Below are 20,019 nucleotides of genomic sequence, written 5' to 3'. Positions count from 1 at the left end.
TCTGCTTTCTGTTTCTAGGAGTACAATGGCTTGAGATGCCCCACTTGTCTTCTGGTGACTTCCTTCCCTTTCTCTTTACCTCACTGGCCTGGATTTGTATGTCCCAAATAAAGTATTACTATTTCTATCCTTGCCTCAGCTAAGTCTCTAGAAAATTCTGGCTAGAACACAGTGTTCTACATAACTGAGAATTAACTCATCAGAGCAGTAAACCTGTCTCTTGAAAACAGATCCTTGGTTTGCATATCAGGACTAGTCTAGAAACCTGTATCATATAAAATAACACTTCATGTCATAAGTACCCTTTTTGGTAAGCACCTGGTTTTTACCTTCATTTATACTGCCGATATTAAACGAGCTACGAGAGCCCCAACAACGGGGGCTGGCAGGGTGATGGTGAGGGCGGAGGTGGTGACCTATGTGGTAGTATAGACAGTGAACCATTACTGAGCACCTCTGACTTGGCACTATGTACCATCCCATTAAATCCTATCTTCTATGAGGCAAGTCTCACCATCTCATCATCGTATGACAGATGAAGAACTCAGGTTATTAGTATGAACTGAGAACTTATCTTGGGCCACAGAGCCGGTAAGGGCAGAACTGAGGTTTGCACTGAAGCCTCCCTGCCCTCAGAGCCTGGCCCTGAATCACGTGCACTATAGACGCGGCCTCTCTTTCAAGTCCTCAAATCAACCTGAGTCCTTTTATGCTCCAGGAACTTTGCTAATGCTTTACATACATCTTTTTCTTGTTGTGAAATCCCCCAAAAATCCCATGAAATGAAAAAGCCTCGCTGATGCATAAAATCCTCTCCATTATTTTTCCCCAAACAAATCTAGGAAGAAAATAAAACTTTCCCATATATTTTATTATAGGAATAAAACAGAAAATTTATGAAATCTGTGAAAACTAATACACGTGTACCAAATCTAGTTAGTTCAGAAAAACAAAAACTAAGAAATATTTCCGAAAACAAAGAAGTACTGTGAAATTAATTTGCAATGAAAATGCATACACAATGAAGACTGCACACCATCAGTATTTTGTACATCCTTAATTTGATGTGGAACTTGTTTCAATGTGAGTGCCCCATCCTGTTAGCGAGCATCCTTTCTCACTCCCCCCGAAGTAGTCTGGGGCACCTTTTTTACTATGATTCTGGATGCCAGGTAGAAAGCATAATTCAATGAAAGTTTTGAGCTCTATGAATCCCCTCAAATTACCACCCAGTGCAAGACGAGATGGTATGCCAACTCTAATCGCTTCAGATGAGTCCCTCCCCTTCAACCAACCCGGCAGAAGACCCATCCTGTCCTGCCTCTGTCCCCTGGGAGTACAATCAGTCATTGCCTTTCTTTCCCGTTGCCCCCACCTTATTGCTTCCTGTTTGACACCACGGGACAGATCCTTACACCAATCCCGCCTTTGCTGCATCCTAAGCATCACTACAGATACATTTTTCTGAAGCACAAGTCATCTCCCTACCCCAAAAAGTCCACAGACTCTCCCTTTTGTCTTCCAAATTAAGCACCTGCAGTTTCACCTGTCCCCCAAGGCCACACGTGCCCCGTTCCCTAGCCAGAGCTGGCTGCATGTTTCTGCTCTGTTTCTGTCCTTTCTGCTCTGTTTCTGCAAATCTGTCTTTTCTTTGCACCGAAAAGGAAGCCCCCACAGCCTCGCCCCCAAGCCTTTACTAATCCTTCAGAGTCCTTCTCCAACATTCCAGCCTCTTATCTCCCCTCCTCAGCTACATGCGATCTCTTTTTCTTCCATCCCCACCACAGTGGGGGTTGGGCCTCACCTATGTCACCCAATTAACTCTGCCATGTACCCTCTCCCTACTCAATTAAAAGCTTTAATTTTTTTTTTTTTAAATTTAGAGAGAGAAAGAGAGAGTGAGCACAAGCAGGAAGGGGGGAGAGGGGGAGGGAGAGGGAGAGAGTATCTGAGGCAGACTGGGCGCTGAGCGCAGAGCTCCACCCAGGGGGCTCTATCTCATCACGGGAGATCATGACCTGAGCCGAAACCAAGAGTCTGATGCTCAACCCACTGGGTCACCCATGTGCCCTGACTAAAAGCTTTCTTGAGGAAAGACATGTCATATATATCTTGGCTTTTCCTTTGGAGTATAAAACGCAACAAGGCTCATTGAGTATGTTTTTAATGGAAATAGGAGCTTTAAGGCATTGATCTCAAAGGCTGTTGGTGTTTATAAGCTGAGTTTTGAAGGAATCCCAGAACTAGAAGATTCAAACCTCAGCTTCCTCAAGTCTTTGCATTTCATTACATGACAGAACACAAGTGAGGCGAGTTCATGGAGCAGGATAGGGCACATCTATAGCTGGAAGGCCTGGGGTTGAGTCCTGGCTCTACCATACGCTAGCTATCATGTGACCTTGACAGGTTGCTTTCTTTCGCTCTGCCTCAGTTTCCTCCTCTAGAGAACACGGATAATCACATTGCCTAACCTGAGGCTTATGAAGAAAAATACGAGTTAATATTTGTATAACACTTAGCTCAGTGCCTGACACATCATAAATAAGAATAATATTAAACTGGGTCTCCATGTTTTTGCTCCTTCCGTGATAGCCACCTTCTATTTTGAGAGAATGGTTTTGTGAACTTGGAGAAAGTTGCTGGCAATTTATATTTACTTAGTGTGAGCTTTACTTAACATTAAATGTCAAGGCATAATTGTCAACAAGGACATTCTAGACACGCAGGTGGCTTTGCTGGCCTGGAGGAAGCTTTCTGCTAGACAACGGTGGGTGTCAACAGTCTCATTTCCCTCCAGTCACAGAAGGCTGTGGGGCAAACCCACCCCTCAAGTGAAGGAAAGGGGCTGAGGGCTGGAAGCATGTCTGTACTTTTCCTCTCCCAGTTTCATTTTCCTGTGCCCCATTGTCAATACCCTTCTTAATTCCCCCATGACTGTACAACTTAAAATTTGTAGCTAAACATATGCTTAAATCTTTCGGCAAATAGATGCAGTATTTGGCTCGATATTTGGCTCAATTCAATTCCCCAAACACTACTAGAGCCATTCTGTGCTAGGCATTGGGCTTAGGATGGGGAATCCAAGAGAAACGAGACAAGGTCCTCACCCTCCAGGAACTCACACTTATTTGAAGGAGACAGAATGAAAACACACAACTGTAAGGTAATGTGTTACATGCTTTAATAGGAGCATAGACAATGTGTAGTGGTTACACCAATTGATTCTGCCCTGGGGACTGGCTTTATTAAAACATCTAACAGATTAATAAGCAATACGAGTCGATTTCATTTCGTCATTTGTTTAATGTGTTCTGTGTATGTGTTTAATGTGTTTTGCGTATGAGGTTGTTACCAGGGGTTATTGAGCTGAAGTACGAAGTATCACTATCACCATATTCTGTTTACAGAAGCCGTGACGCCATAGTTTGTTCTGTTACTGCAAAATGCAAATGAAAGTGATACGACGTACTTTTTTTTTTTTTTAAATCATAGCTTTAAAATTGGATCATTAAATCTCTACTGCTAAACTAATCCTTGCTGTCCTCAAGACAGGCCCTGGTGCATTTCTTTCTCTGTGCCTCCATCCCCAGATTTAGAAGTGGACCCCTGACCCATGAAGGCCACGGACAACAACTGCAACTATGGGTGGTCCCTCCAAATCAGCCCCCCTGGTGACCCATTCTTTTTTTCCAAGCTTCCCGCAAATCAGCTTGTCATTTGCAGGCTCAAATGGATGTCCCACCCAGGCTCCCCCTGGGCGAGCTATCTAGTCCTTTAGAAACAAGCTCCACCTCAGAAATGTGATCCGACATAAAATTACAAACAACTATGGGTCTGACCACAGTCAATGATAATTCCCCAGGACTCAGCTTGACAAGGAAAAAGAATGAAGTGGAAGAAAACGAGATGCTTGCCAGCATGACTGTTAAATGTCAGCTATTTTGGAGTTTATCCCCACATGAGAGATTTCTTTTGTACTGTGAGGGCGATCACTGAAAAAACATGACAACATAATAAAGCCACAGAAGACAACCCCATCATTACTGCTGCAGGAAATAAAACACAGATTAGTGTCACCAAAGCACACGTCAGGAGGGATAATGATGATGTATACAAATGAGTCTTCTCATCCTGGACAAAGGGCTTAAGTACCACCTAAAACTGAGTAATAATTATATACAAATCATCAGTGACAATGCTATCTGCTCAGCCTGTATTATGGTCTCACATTTTCAAAGAGTTTGTTTTATATTTTTCTCTGAAAATTCTCTAAAAGTCTTCCCACTTGTATTCAAGTGACACAAATTACAAAGCGGTGCGGCGAGCACTTACATTGCTTAACAAGGCAAATGCAGCCTGCCATGGACAGCTACGGTACGGCATGCTTCCCCACACTATTCAACATGCCAAGAGAACTGTACAGCTGTGAACGAGCAAGACAAGAGTGCTGTAGACCATGCAGAGAGTCCATTTGGCTGTCCAAATCAAAACTGGATATAAACAATCATTTGGAAAATAGCTTCCATTTGTATTTCTGGCCACAGAACAATGGGGCAGAGAGTACAATAATAAATGAGGGAGAATCTGAGGCCAGCAGCTGACCAATATAAGGAATGCAAGACCTAGTGTGAATATTAAAGAGGAAAGGAGTTAGAATTCCTTTATTTGGCTCCTGGCTATAGTCATTTCACTATTAATTAGTAGTCTTAATGTGGTTGGCTAGAACATCATAATACATCAGCCCGCTGCAATCTCAGGGTATGCCTTAGGAAAACATAATAAATGACAAAACCATTTTGCTCATAGTTATTACTTTATTTATCCTGAAATCCTCAACCAAAATTTAATTGAAACTCAACTTTTCAGGGATATGCTTTGTTTCACAACCAGAAGTCTACCTACACTTGAGAGCAAATGAAAGGGTCATAATTACTAAAGCCCCATCTAGTCACGAATACATTCTAGATAGTTTATATATTTATTAAAGCCTATTAACACTCAGTTATTTAAAAGGATGAGAGATGGAAAAGGAGATTGTGTTTTCTTTGTTTTTTTCTTTACATAGTTCCCCTTGGGGATAAAGTATAACCAGGCACAAAAAATGTCACTTGAACTTGAGCAAAGCCCTCCTGTTGTCTGGTCTATGGAACCACCACTATGTTCCCCTATCTATGAGAATGAGGGAAGCTTATGTAGACTGCAAAATACAACAATAACAACAACATGACTAATAGCAGCTTACTTTGTGCTTCCTATGTTCCAGATATTGTTCTCTAAGTGATTTATGTGAAATAACTGATCTAATCCTTAAAAACCTTATGAAGCAAGCTGTACTTTCATCCTTATTTGATATATAAGGAAATTGAAGTATACATACTTATGTTAAATATTTTATATTTTCTCATAAAGAAGGTTACCCTCTTGCAACCTCAATATAGCACATAGCTAGAATTGATCTTACTAAATATAAAACATAGAACTAAATATAGAACATACAACTATAACGTAACTTATCTTACTAAATAAATACCCTTCACAGAAAGCACATCTGGTCTTCCTTGTTGATGGGACAGGCCATGGGCACAGCCTGTTCATCTGATCCAGTAATGATATTTTATAGACTCAAACAGTCTTTTTTTTAAAGATTTTATTTATTTATTTGAGAGAGAGAGAGAATGAGAGACAGAGAGCACAAGACGGAGGAGGGTCAGAGGGAGAAGCAGACTCCCCGCCGAGCAGGGAGCCCGATGCGGGACTTGATCCCGGGACTCCAGGATCATGACCTGAGCCGAAGGCAGTCGCTTAACCAACTGAGCCACCCAGGCGCCCAAACTCAAACAGTCTTAAAGATGAAGAGGACCTTGGAATCATTTAGGACAATGTTCAACCTACTGCAGGAAACATCCTTTCTGAATATATTTCTGGCCCTCATCTGAACATCTCCAACCTATCTTGTTAATGGAAAGCTCTGGGTACCAAATCTCTCATGTTGATTCACATTCATGGCAGTCTTTGAAATGGTTCTTTTTCAGTCAACCAAGAACTTATTCCTTTTCAGTGTTTCTCTATGTGAGTGAAATAGGAACAATGTCATTGTTGTTTGTTTTTAATAGATATGAGCTAAAATCAAGTGTGTGATATTAGAGAATTCTACATAAGGAAATGAAGGCGGCTGGTCCCCATTTGTTGGGAGATCTGGTCCTCAGTCCTAGTGGTCACACTCCTAACTTCAAACCCCCAGTGGCTTCATCTGGCTTCTCCACTGTTAAATGTGCTAAGATTCCTTCACATCGCCTTGATGAAAACACACTAGAAATTAATAATATGTAACAATTATATTGAGTGGGAAGTTCTAGGTAAGTAAACCTGAAGCAGTATTTTTAATAATTGAGTTTTTTTATTATTATGTTATGTTAATCACCATACATTACATCATTAGTTTTTTTTTCTGTTATAGTAACCTTTCTTTTTATTTATTTATTTATTTTTAAAATTTTTTTATTCTTATGTTAATCCCCATACATTACATCATTAGTTTTTGATGTAGTGTTCCATGATTCATTGTTTGCATATTAACACCCAGTGCTCCATGAAGAACGTGCCCTCTTTAATACCCATCACCGGGCTAAACCATCCTCCCACCCCCCCCTCCCCTCTAGAACCCTCAGTTTGTTTCTCAGAGTCCATAGTCATGGTTCGTCTCCCCCTCCGATTCCCCCCCTTCATTCTTCCCCACCTGCTATCTTCTTTTTTTTTTAAATATATAATGTATTATTTGCTTCAGAGTACAGATCTGTGATTCAACAGTCTTGCACAACTCACAGCACTCACCATAGCACATACCCTCCCCGATGTCTATCACCCAGCCACCCCATCCCTCCCACCCCCACCACTCCAGCAACCCTCAGTTGATTTCCTCATATCAGTTTTTTTTATCTCTTATAAATGGTATGAAAACTCACTTTATTTCAGTGAAAGAATAATACATTAGATTTGAAGGGAAGAGGAGGAGAAAAGGGAGAGAAAAGAGGGAGTGGAGGAGGAGGATAAACAAGGAGGAGGAAATGGGGGCAGATAGAGGCCATCCTTAGGAAGAGAGTTATCTTCAGACTTTCAGACCACCCAAGACAGTTCTGATACTGATTCTAGCATCCATCTTTCTGAGCTCCTTTCTTCATCCTCCTTTAGGACTCCCTACACTGTGGCACTGATTTTTTTCTTTAAACTATGAAAACATGCTCAGAAACAAACAAACAAACAAACAAACATCCTGAAGCTCATCCACACTGAATATAAATGACCGATGACAACCTGATGTTAGCAGCATCATCAAAGGTACATTTTTAACAGGAATTAAAATCTTATATTAGAGGGCTGAAGCTCTAGGTCTTGAATTTAGTATATCAATCAGCAAGTGGCAGAGATATTGGGGGTGGGGATGGTCAGTGGACCTTTCAAGGACCAGATGCAATTCTTGGAGCTCCCCTTGGAGTTTCTGTAAAAGCTCATCAAGGTTTTTCAGATCTCTGCACATGGCACCTCTTTTGAGAAGGCGGCTCATGTTCCAGGCAGAGCTGTCATTCCCTTCTATAAGCTTTAAAGCACACAGAACACACACCTCCATTAAAGCATTTGCCCTATTGTACTTTAACTCTGAGTTCACACGTCTGTCTCCTCCACCAGACCGTGAGCTCCTTGAGGACAGACACTGTACCTTGGTCATTTTTATTTTCTCAGCGTTTTGTATCAGGCCTTCATGGTCACCCATTCCTCTCAGATGGCTGCCCTGTGAGGAATCAAACACACAAGGAACACCTCTGCCTGGGACAGTCTTATATTTAGAGAGATACAGTAATGGTACAGGAGGTTCTCCAGGTATTGACAAGACCTTGACTTAAAAGGATCATGGCCAAGTCTGGTTAATCTTTCCATTAAATTATAAACTTGCTGATGGCATACTTGTAATTTTTATTTAACAGAGTCCCAACTTGCTCCTTCTAATTCAATGTTTATGCAAGCATATTATCAGCAACTAAAGTTTTGAGTAATACCTACTGAAAAACTGATCCACTATATCACCAACTATGAAAGAACAGAGAATGAATAAGTGGATAAGGAGATCACTCTGACTTCCCTTTTTCCACTGGAATTTGCTACGCATGAAAAGTAGGTTGAGTTTGGTCATCTATAAGTGATAGAAGACTCAAAACTATAGTTCAATAGTTTAATATTAGGGCATTTAAATAAAAACTGAAATGACTTCAGGTGAACCAGATAAAATTAACTAAACAAAGGTAAGACTGATGATAGAGCAGTAGATCAGGTGACCTAATTGCTTTGGTAATTACCCCCAAAATGGCTAGCTAATACTCAGATACTAAAGACTGAAAGTCAATTTAGCATGTCTGTGCATAGGTAACAGATAGTGGAGAAAATGGAATAAGATCTTTTTAATACTTGCCCCAAATTTGACAAAAATAAAATGATTACTTAAAAAGGAACTAATGCTCAAAATGTATAGTTTATCTAACCATAAGAACCCAAAATATATTTGTATAATTAATCAGTGGTACAATACACTAATTACAGCAAATACATTTCCCATGTCAAAAGGAATGCTGATTTTTAATAGAATGATATCATGAGAAATGCATCTATAAAAGCAAAGCTAACAAGTTAGTCTTAAAATTAAAACTCTTATATTCCTCAAGGAATAAAGAAGCCACAAACAAAACCATAAGTTAGAAATCACTGTTTCAAAGGCAGGTCAAAACACACCTTTACCTAAGTTTCTTCATCCATGACATGGGGAATATTTTGACAAAATCAATTATCAGGTGAAGTATAAATTAGTAAGCAACTGCTTTCAGTGTGCTTGCATAGACATCCTTCACTAGAACTTTTTTGGGTTTCTAGGTAAACAAAGCAGAAGTTTACAAAATGATCTGTAATTTTCCGGTTTAATTCCTTTAGTTCTGCTTCCAATTTAATCAACTTCGAATCTCAGAAAGTCATTGTATAGCTTTTGAATATAAATGTTTTAATTTGATTTACTTCTACAATTGTTTAAAATACTCTTTTTGCTACTTAGAGACACCTTTAAGTCCAGATTGTTTTTACATTAAAAACACTTCACGTTGACAAGCTGTCTCCAGAAACACTCCCAATCAGAAGAAGCCAATCACCTCTGGGAATGAGGAATGAGAAAGAGCAGAAGATGGGAGGAGGGAAGGAATTCTCAGAAGCATCGAAGGATAAGGGACTGAAGAAAAAACACACAAACAAAACTACTTTCATTATTTATACCTTCTACACTTAGATGTTGAAAGAGTTATTTCAACTGAAAGGTCTGGGACAGGATTAAAGGCACTAGAGTTTTCTGATACATCTAATTAAACAGTAGAAGCTAAAGAAGAATGCTATACATCATCATTTTTGCCTTCCCAGCAAGTGGCTGTCTCTATGTTAAAAAAAAAAAAAAAAAAAGCTTTAATCAGTATAACTGACCTTTGACGGGATTAATAGGCTACCAGGCACGATTTCTCACAGTAGGCTGAAAAATTGCAGCTAACATGAGAGAAAATTACATAATCACTGAAGCAGAAGACAAGCAAATAATTTATACATGAGTCGATTGAGATGGAGCAGCCCTGCCAGGATGTCAGTTTGCCTCTCCTCAGCTTTATCCACCAGAGACGTAACACACATGTTTTGGTGCCATAGTGAGGTAATGTCTTAGAACGAGATAACAGCCTTGAGTTTTCCGCCTTCGGAACAATGTTGAGGTCCAACGACTCATTTGTGATGTACCTCGTTAAAACAACCACAGAGCTTGTAACAGGAAGAAGAGACGGTTAAGAATCAACACAATTCCTGTCAAATGTTTGTATCTCGCAGGCTTATAAAAGGTAGAATCAATTCACTTCAGCCATGAGTAATACCTTCTATGTCCTTGAAGAAGCACTTTGAGAAATGCTAGACTCACAGAACTATATATCCTGTGACACTGATTAAATGCTCTATTTGCTATATATTTTACTGAAGGTGGAGGCGGGGTGGCACATTAATATTGCTTGCTTGTACTTAGAGGAGGAACATTGAGAAAGCTGGAATCAGGGAATGCCATTTGCAAATCGCTGGCATTTTCTGATAAACGTCACTGGAATTAATAATCTATATAACCTCGGTTTAGCAGGCATTCACTTCCTCAAATGACATTTCTTACTGTCACCCATCACCACGTGTCTGTCTACAAACGCAAGCATGCATCCAGTTGGGGTTGCCACAGATCTTGTTGGTTGGAACTTTCAAACTTGCCAATTGCTTCCATGGAAATAAAGATGAGAATTTACCAGCACAGGGGCTAATATACCTGAAGGAAGTGAGAAAGTTAGTGGTGTGGCAGTTGGTGTGGCCCAGCAGTTGTCCAACAGGCCAAAGGAGTGAAAGCAGAAGCACTGTGTTCTCATCTCAACTTCACCTTTGATTTTCCCAATGGCTTGGAGGAAGCTATTTACCTTTTCCAAGCTCAGGTGATAGTGTAAAGGTATATTATGGAAAACAAACATGTCAGCTAGACACTGTTTATACAAAATAACATTTATCCTTTTCTTGATTTAGTGGCATTTCATTATTGGTGACTGGGGACAAAGGCAATGCTTGCCTTGAAGTTTTCACATTACAGAGTGAATGAGAAAAAAACTCAGGTAACCAAAGCTAGAAGACAGTGGTTCTTAAACTTTGCTGCATATATGAATAGCTTGGGGACTTTGAAAAAAATCCCAGTACTCACCCCATATCCCAGACCAACTCAATCAGAATCTCTGGGAATGTGACCCAGTTTCTAAACCTCCCCAGGTAATTCCAGTGTGCAGCCACGTCTGAGAACCAATGGTATGGGATTCTACAACAGCGCTTTGCTTCCCCTAATCCAGCTGGCCTTGCTCTTGAGTGTGCCTCAGAATTCCCTGAAGCTCCTGTTAACACACAGATTGCTGGGACCCACCTCCGGAGTTTCTGGCTTAGTATGTCTGAACTGGCACTTCTAACAAGTTCCCAGGTGATGCTGAGGCTGTCCAGGGACCAACGTGGAGGATTCACTGCCTCAATCAAATGTATTCAGCTGCATGAATGATTCTCTGAGCAGAAATGTTCTTTAACATTGGTTTTTCTGAGGGTATGGTTTTCAAACCACTGGCATCACCATCCCCTGGCGTGCCTGCTGAAAATGCAGATTCTCAGCCCCCACTCCAGATAGATTATTTCAGAATCAATATGGATGGGGCCCCCTTTCTTTTTGACTATCCCCACACTTGGGATTATGCTCAAAAAAGTCTGAGAACCACTTCTTTACTTCTTCTTCCTGTATGTGTTTGAAACAGTTCTCCCCTAATCACCAAAATGACTCCAGCATGAAAAGGCCACCTGAGCCTGACCTGAGAAGCAAGAAAGAGTGAATTCTCTGTGGTACAGCTTCTTCGTTGCATTATTCTATGGGGCAGGGGTCAAGGGCACAAGTGCCATTTTTGGAACACGGTGGCTGAGTAATTGACTGTGTCATACAGAAAAGTCTCCAGTATACTGAGCACCTGCTGCAATGAAAAAAAAAAAAAAGTTCTGAAGGTAGGAGGAAAAAAATCTTCCTCTCCAGAAAGTTCTTTTTTTTTTTGCAATATATCTTTTATATTTTTCTGGTTGCATCCATCCCTATCTCTGTGTCACTCCTGAGCTCACAAAAAATAAGAGGGTATTAGGAAAGGAGGATATTTTCTTCCCCATTCCACCTTGCTAATACTCTCACATTTAATTAATGAGAAATAAGGGAACTGGACAACAAATGGAACCATTCAAATATGGGATGATATCTCAAATCTGCCACTCACCAGCTGGTGGCCCTGGGTGAAATTATTTAACCCTTTATGCTTCCAGTTCCTTGCCTATAAAATTGAGGTAATAATCATGCCTAATTCATGGAGTTATTGAAATGAACTAAAGCATATAAAGCATTTAGCACAGTGCCTAGCACATAGTAAGTACTCAACAAATGTGAGCTTTTGTTTTTATTATGATATAATGGACACTCTATGAATGCTGAAGAAAGCATGGAATAAATGAATAAACACATGACCAACCAAATAAACAAGAGGAAAGGCTGTCTTAGGTCTGTCAAACTTCAAACTCAAACTATGTTATTGCTCAGGGCATCTACAATTTCAGAGTGCCTGGATAGAGACCATGATTCAGTATAAAGTTCATTAAGACAAGTGCTATGAAATTTATTTTTTATAGCTGGGTCAGGCCCAAGTTTATTCTGTGAAAGTTACTTTTGCCAAGAAAAAGAAGAGGGACTCAGGCCTTATAAATGAGGGGCAGACAGCTAGCCAACACAGAATGACAACTAGCAGGGCTGGAACAAAGCCCTAAGGCTGACCCACTGGCTCAGCCCATGATAAACTGAGGCAGAGCAAAGGAAGAGGGCCATCGGATGGCCAGAAAGAACCCGGGGACTGAGGAGTATATGGGCAAGGAAGCTTGATAGGGGGAGCTGGATGGATCGGGAATCTTTTTAAATTTTACTCTGTCTTATGGATTTTCTCCTATTTATATTGATAAGTACAATAAGCCATGCTCTCTATCTCATGGTACCAGCAACTCCAATTTACTTTATCAGTTAAACCCATAATAAAAACTCAGCAGTTAGGGGCACCTGGGTGGCTCAGTCATTAAACGTCTGCCTTCGGCTCAGGTCATGATCCCAGGGTCCTGGGATCAAGCCCCGCGTTGGGCTCCCTGCTCAGCGGGAAGCCTGCTTCTCCCTCTCCCACTCCCCCTGCTTGTGTTCCCTCTCTCACTGTGTCTCTCTCTGTCAAATAAATAAAAAAAAAAAATATTTAAAAACAAAAACAAAAACAACTCAGCAGTTAGCCTATGTGTTGTGGTTTATTATTCAGAGACAGGCCAAAGACTCAACATCACAGACCATTTTATTTTTTGGAGTCCTGATCTCCCACTTAAATTCAGAAAATGCTTTATTAAAGGAAATCCATTTTTAATGATAATACTTTTATTCCCATCATTACATTATTCCAACCTGAAAATCAAAAGTAATACAGTAATGCACCATTGAGTTTCAACTATATTTACATGTATATATTAAGCCATAAGCATACAAGATCTTACACACACTCAATACACACAGATGCTGCCATTCCTATCAAAACATATAATTAAAGTGTAGAGTACATCATAAAATAAGGCCCACGCACTTTCTGTTGCTACAGATATGTGGAGAGTATGTTAAGGCTGAATTAAATTTGGGGTTCACTTTGGTCTAAGGAGCTTTAGATACAATCTACCTTTAGCCACTCCCAGGCTAGAGGGTTCCCAAAGAACAGGTCAATTCTAAGACTCACTGAAATTTGCTTAGAGAGTTATACAACTGACCTTGCTTTTGAAGGGGCTATTGTGAAAAGGCCACCTCAAAGCCAGAGAGTCTCCTTGTGTTGGTTTTGGAAAAAAGTAATTCCTTTAAGCCTGAATTAAAGAAGAAAAATTATTTCATTAGCTCTGGAAAGAGCCTAAATCCTTGGATTTGGGTCACATAAAGCCAAGTCTAGGATCTACTATGGAAGGTAAATCCATGGAAGCTCATTGCAAATGTCACAACTGGCAGAAGAGTCTTCAACTTACTAAAACAGGACCTACACATATAAGTGACACATAAAAATGAATGGCATGGGAAAATTATAATAAAAATGACAATAATGATTATTGAGAGCTGAACGAATTCTAGATATGTATAGATATTTCACATAATTATCTTATTTGATGCTCTAACAGCCCCAAGAGAGAGGTACCAAATAATTCCCATTTTATAATTTAGGGAACTATGGCTTAGTTACATTAAGTTGCTCAAAGTCATGTGCAGAGCTCATATGCACACACACCTAGGCCTGTGATCTCTGGAGCTGAAGCCCTCAACCCTACCTGTCTGCCTCTCAATAGAGAGCATTGAGCAGAGAACTCCTCAAGGGTTTAGATCTTAAATGGGAAATTACAAAACCTGGAAGAATTGGCACATAGTCAAGAAAGAATTCTAAAGGGTGATCCCAAAGGGTGAGCTAAAACCCCAAAAGAAGCCAGATCTTTTGGAATATTACTGGGAATCACACACACGCGCACGTGCACACACACACACACACGACATTTTATTGATAGAATTTAAGATTAAAAGCACAAATCCTTTTAGCACCAAGCTTCAGCCACAGCTGGACAGTCTGAAGGACTAATGGGATATGTCTTTTAACAGAGAAGTGAGAAACCACCAAGGGGATAATATATCCTACGAGAAAAGTCTGCTGCCACATGAAAGCTTGGTCTAAAAGGATAATGGCATCAAGTTAGAGGGGTGCCTAATTCCCAGTCATTAGTGCATGTTACCCCCACTCCCTAAGCTCATGCCAGAGCTCTGGGGACTGGAGATGGAAAAACATTGCCTCTTTAAAGCCCTTTCGGCTTTGGAGAGCACAGAGCAGCCTGCTCTCAGGTCCATATAACAAAGTATAGCATGAGTCAGAGAGAAAGAGCTTTTCCCATTTGGGTGAGAAGCCCAGTGGAGACTCCAATGGAGTCTGAGCACTACCTGGCAGGGGGCCATGCCCCGGAGCATTTAGGAATGGGAAAAGACACATAAAGACACAGGAGAGAGGCAGCCTCAACACATGGCAGCTGGGAAAACAGAACTTCCTAGACCAAGGGAACAAAAGACTTCCAAAATAGGTTGGAGAGCTGGTATGTTTAAAAGACTGAAGAGGAGAATTCCTACGTTCTGTTCATGAGGTGGGACACCCAATGGAACTGGTGGTGGGAGGCAGAGACAAGAAAAGACATTTTAATAGTTACTCATTTACCCTCAGGTCAGTAGGACCTTCAGAAGCTGAGGTTGGTTATATTAGGTTTGATCTTGGAAAGAAGAAAGGGACAAATTCATTGTTGGTCATTATTTTTGTTCTTGTTGGTGAGATGTTTTTGTTGGAGTAATGTGAGGAAAACATCAAAAACAAACAGAAGTTCTGAGCTGCTTTTTCGCATTCGTATTACATTCAAGTTTACCATGACTGCGCAGAGGTAAGCCACGGTAGCTCTTGAATCCAAGAATTACTAGATCAGTGATCCAAGAACTAGTGGGTCACTGATATAAGAACTACTGTGGTTAATCTCTGCACAGTCTTGGTAAACTTGAATGATGCTAGAAGACAGGGGTAAAAAAGAATGTATGTCAAGGTTCAAAAAAGAACAGTATATTTGAGAACAAATTTAATGAGATATTGTCATGTAGTAGAAAAAGGACAAAACTAAATGCGTAAAGTAGGGTTCAGAGTCATCGTTCACTCATAGCCTTGTTGTCTCTGTTTTGTCATCCATAGAAATGGAAATCTTTTTTTTTTTTAATATTTTATTTATTTGACAGAGAGAGACACAGCGAGAGAGGGAACACAAGCAGGGGGAGTGGGAGAGGGAGAAAGCAGGCCTCCCGCCGAGCAGGGAGCCCGACGCGGGGCTTGATCCCAGGACCCCGGGATCATGACCCGAGCCGAAGGCAGACGCCCAACGACTGAGCCACCCAGGCGCCCCAGAAATGGAAATCTTTAAGATCATTAGCTCAGTCCCTAGTTTGAGGGATCCTCAACTGAGACAATGTTTTCTTGTGAAAAATCCTCAGAAAGCTGAAGCTCTTGAAGCTGTGATGCCCCATGCTTCTACCCACAGCTTGTATGAAGGGACAGAAATAAAATTAACCCAGTATGAAAGTGACATGACTGGGTTAAAACTAATGTGTTGAAGAATGACTGAATGAGGATTAATAAAGCACTCCACTTGCAGGAGCAGAGAGACAAATCCAAACGAGATGGAATATAACAGAAGATACTTTCATTAATATAAAACCTTTTAACTGCACAGCTATAAAAAGTGGGGGAGGTACAGCCCCACCCTTGGAGCATTTGACATAAAAAAGCCGCGGAGGTTTCATATTACCATAAGCTGAAGAGGAGTCGCCAAGAAGATCTGGATGCTAAAAGGGGATGCAACCATAAGCTGCATTAATGGAAACATCACTCCAGTAGAGTCGAGTAGGACTGTTCCTTCTCTTCCACTGGAAACACACTTGTACCACTGTAGCTGCCATGATTTAACTATTTGTAGCATGACTTAGATACACTAGGGGTTAATGGGCTCTTGAAGGCTGGCCTGGGATCATAATAACCACGAACAATATTTTTCAATAGAAAGGAAAAAAGTGTTCAAAGTTCCAAGCAGCCGATTTACAAATAGACTTTGGAACACAACTCATTCGCAGAGCGTGGTGGGGCCTGAGAGCACAAGAGTTGGGGCCTTGTCTCACACACAGAGCCGCCCCCTCCCAACTGCGAGCCTCGCATTTCACAGAGCTGCTTGTTCTCTCTCAAAGATGATTTGGAAAGATGGAGGTAAATTAACATATTGATTTCCCAGCACTCTGACGGCCATAAGCAGCACACGCGCGGTCATGTTTCAGAGGATGGAATGCAAAATTAAATTAAAGGATGCATCTGCGCTCAGCCCCTAACTGCCAGCCTAGTGGATGTTTTTAAGGTGCACAGAGGGGGAAGGGAGAGAAATGAGAAGAGGGAGAAGCAAGGTGCGTACATTAGAGAGCCTGAAAAACACAGGCTGTAACAGAAGGAGTCGGGAGGGGCATTTAGGAATTTCTATGCACAGACTGAAGTTCCCAGTGTCTGTTAAATAAATCCCCACAATTTAAAATCCAAGCAAGAGCAGTTATCAGTTGGTATCTTTGACAATACAGATAGAGGTTTTAGAAATATTCTGACAACATTTCAGGTATCTAAAAATATTATGTCATTAGGGGAAATGAATAGCTAGGTTTATTTTTTTTAAATCAACACTTTCTTCAATATATCAATTTTCAGACTTAAACTTGTTCTTCAACTCTCAGGTTAGCTTTAATGTTTCTAATTAATCCTAGGATGGCATCCGTTAAAAAAAACCAGATCCTTAAATTAAAATGTTCAGTTCATCTGTGGCCTACTTCTGTGGTCAGCTGGCTACCACCCAGCCAGTGCTAGATAAAGCAACTCTTCATTTCATAAATAAACGCTAGGAATACATATACTTCATAATAATTTCTAAATTTATATATTTAACCTCCCTTGGTACAAAAAGAAAAACAATTGCTCTTGTTTTCCTCCAGTCTTCTGTGGAAAACTGGTATTCTGTGATATATTGATAGGTGTTGCTAGGAAAGAAATAGTTTTCCGTTGTCAAATCAATTTGAGAAACACTAGTAAAGAGCTTTCTTTACTGCAGGGCTTCTCAGAACCGTTACTATGCTTATGTGCATGGAGGAGGAAGAGTCAGTATAATATTCCCAAAATGGAGCATTTGTTATTCTCTCTAGGGACTCAAGTGTACAGAGAAACCCAGCACAGGAAATGCTGCTCATCTTCCTAACCCAGAACACACTCCTCTGTCCAAACCCATTCTCGAATCACATTTCCAGGATTCTCAAAACTAAGTGATGGTGTAGCCATTGGCCCAATGACCTCAGCAGCTAGATGCCCAAGGCTACAAGCCAGAAATTGCTGCTCAGTTCCAAGATGACAAACCACATAGAAGCAGATGAATCTATAGGAATCTGGCTAAACTATACTTACCATCACTTACATAGGTATCCAATTTAGTCCTACTCAGGTTTTTGTATATTTAAAGAAATGCTTACTTTCAGGATTGGAAATAAGGTAACAAATTAACTATTTCCATGCTGAACACCACAGACAATACATAACTGTTCTCAGCTAGCAGTCAAAAACATGTAATCCAATAAATTCAATAGTTTCAGTGACAGTTATTACTGGCATTTTAATTATTACACTGGTAATACTGTATAAGATTAGATAGCATAATTCAAACAGAATTAAGTCATTCACTCATTAACCAACAAAGATATGACTGCTTATTATGTGTTGAGTAAAGTTCTAGGCGCTGGGGGAGGGTATAAAAAAAAAGAAGAGCTTAGCTCTGTTCTTGAGAAGCTTATAATAAGGAGTGGGATGTAAGGACATAAACAATTAAAAGACAAAGCAATATATGTTGCAATAGATGTAAAGTGCAAAGCAGTTTAGGAGCCCTGAGAAAAGAAAGAGGAGTGGAATAGACTCTGCATGATTATATGATTTAGAGTGGAGGAGGGATCCCCCCCAAAATTATGCCAGTAAGAGAATATTTTCACTTATAGAATTGGCAAAAAATAAAACTGTTGATTAACTGCTATGTGGTAATAGGAAAACAAGCACTCTCATGTATTGTGGATGGGAGTATAAATTTGTTCAACTTCTTTAGAGGCCAATTTGGCAATATCTAGGAAAATTAAAAATAAGCATTCCCTCATCTAGCTATTCCATTACAGGGAATTTATTCTCTATGTAATTTCACACACATGAGCAAAAAAGATGTAGATTCAAGGAGGTGTACTATGTCATTGTTTAGAATATAAAACAGACCAGAAACAGCCTAAGTGTCCCTCTCAATAGGGACACTGGTAAATAAATAATGGTGCATCCATATATCAAAATGCTTTGTGGCTGCTAATTAGAACACAGCAGACCTCCTCACACTTACAGCAAGGGTCCCAATGGGTACAGTGGCCTACAGAGCAGACAAGATCCACTGCCATCAAAATCTGACCTCACCCACCCCCATGCTCCCTCTCCCACTTCACTCCAGTCCCATCTGGGCCTTTGCATGGCCCTCCCCCTGCTTGGGACACCCTTCCCCAGGTTTACCCATGAATTTATCCGCCCCCTTCAAGGCCCTGGACAAAGCTCTTAATGAGGTGTACCCTGAACACCGTATTTGAAATGGAAACTCGGGCCCCGCAATTTTTCCTTTTCTTTCTTTCATAGTACTACTACCTTCTAACACACTATATAGTTTATTTAGGTATCTATTGTCTCACTCCTCTAAACTGGAAAATCCAAAGGCAAGGGTGTTTATCAGTTTTGTCCGCTGATGCAATCCAAGGGCCTTGCGAAGTATGTGGAACATAGTGGCTTGTCAATAAATATTTATTAAATTTAATTGAACACACACACATAAACACACACACATACCTACACACATATATAACCATACACACTTAAACCACTAAGGAAAAATCTTCAAAATATAGTGGTTAGTGAAAAAGAACACTAAAATATAGAAGTGTGTACAGTGTGTCTTTATTTATGTAAAAAAATAAAGAAAAATGTACCTAATGTATAGGATAACTGAAAAGTACATCAGAAATTGTGTTCCCCTCTTTGAGGAGGAAGATTGAGGAGTTGAGAATTATAAGTGTAGAGTCTTGTTTCACACTGTATACTATTTTATACATTATTACTTTCTTTCTCCCTCCTTCCCTTTCTCTGCACAATATAATACAATAGCCACTAGCCACTGATAGCTAATGAGCACTTGAAATGTTGCTAGTCCTCTTGGAAACATATTGTCAGTGAAAAATACATACCAAATTTGGAAGGATTGCCCCTGAAACAGAATGGAAAATAGCTTGTTAACAATTTATATATATACATATATATATATATTAAAGATTTTATTTATTTATTAGAGAGAGAAAGCACAAGCAGGGGGAGCGGCAGGCAGAGGGGAAAGCAGGCTCCCCATTGAGCAAGCAGCCCGACGCGGGACTCAATCCCAGGACCCTGGGATCATGACCTGAGCCGAAGGTAGACACTTAACCAACTGAGCCACCCAGGTATCCCAACAATTTTTATATTGATTGCATGTTGAAGTGATACTATTTTGGATACATTAGTTTAATAAGATATATCATTAAAGTTATTTTCACCTGTTTCTTTGGGCTTTTAAAAATGTGGCTACGGTGAAATATAAAATCATGAATGTGACTTGCGTTTGTAGTTCATATTAGATTTCTATTGGATAGTGCTGCTCTCTGTCCAA

General features: G+C 40.2%; 1 protein-coding gene across 10 annotated transcripts in view; it reads right to left on the bottom strand.

Annotated features, from left to right (window-relative positions):
• The window catches only part of GRIP1 (glutamate receptor interacting protein 1), a 661,409-nt gene that overhangs the window by 344,836 nt on the left and 296,554 nt on the right, over nucleotides 1-20,019 (bottom strand). The window lies entirely within an intron of this gene.

Source organism: Mirounga angustirostris, unplaced genomic scaffold (genome assembly GCF_029215605.1).
Source record: "Mirounga angustirostris isolate CCGP_5_RB_7025 unplaced genomic scaffold, mMirAng1.0.hap1 SCAF_5, whole genome shotgun sequence".
NCBI lineage: Eukaryota > Metazoa > Chordata > Mammalia > Carnivora > Phocidae > Mirounga > Mirounga angustirostris.
This window is presented reverse-complemented; position numbering and strand designations above follow the sequence as displayed.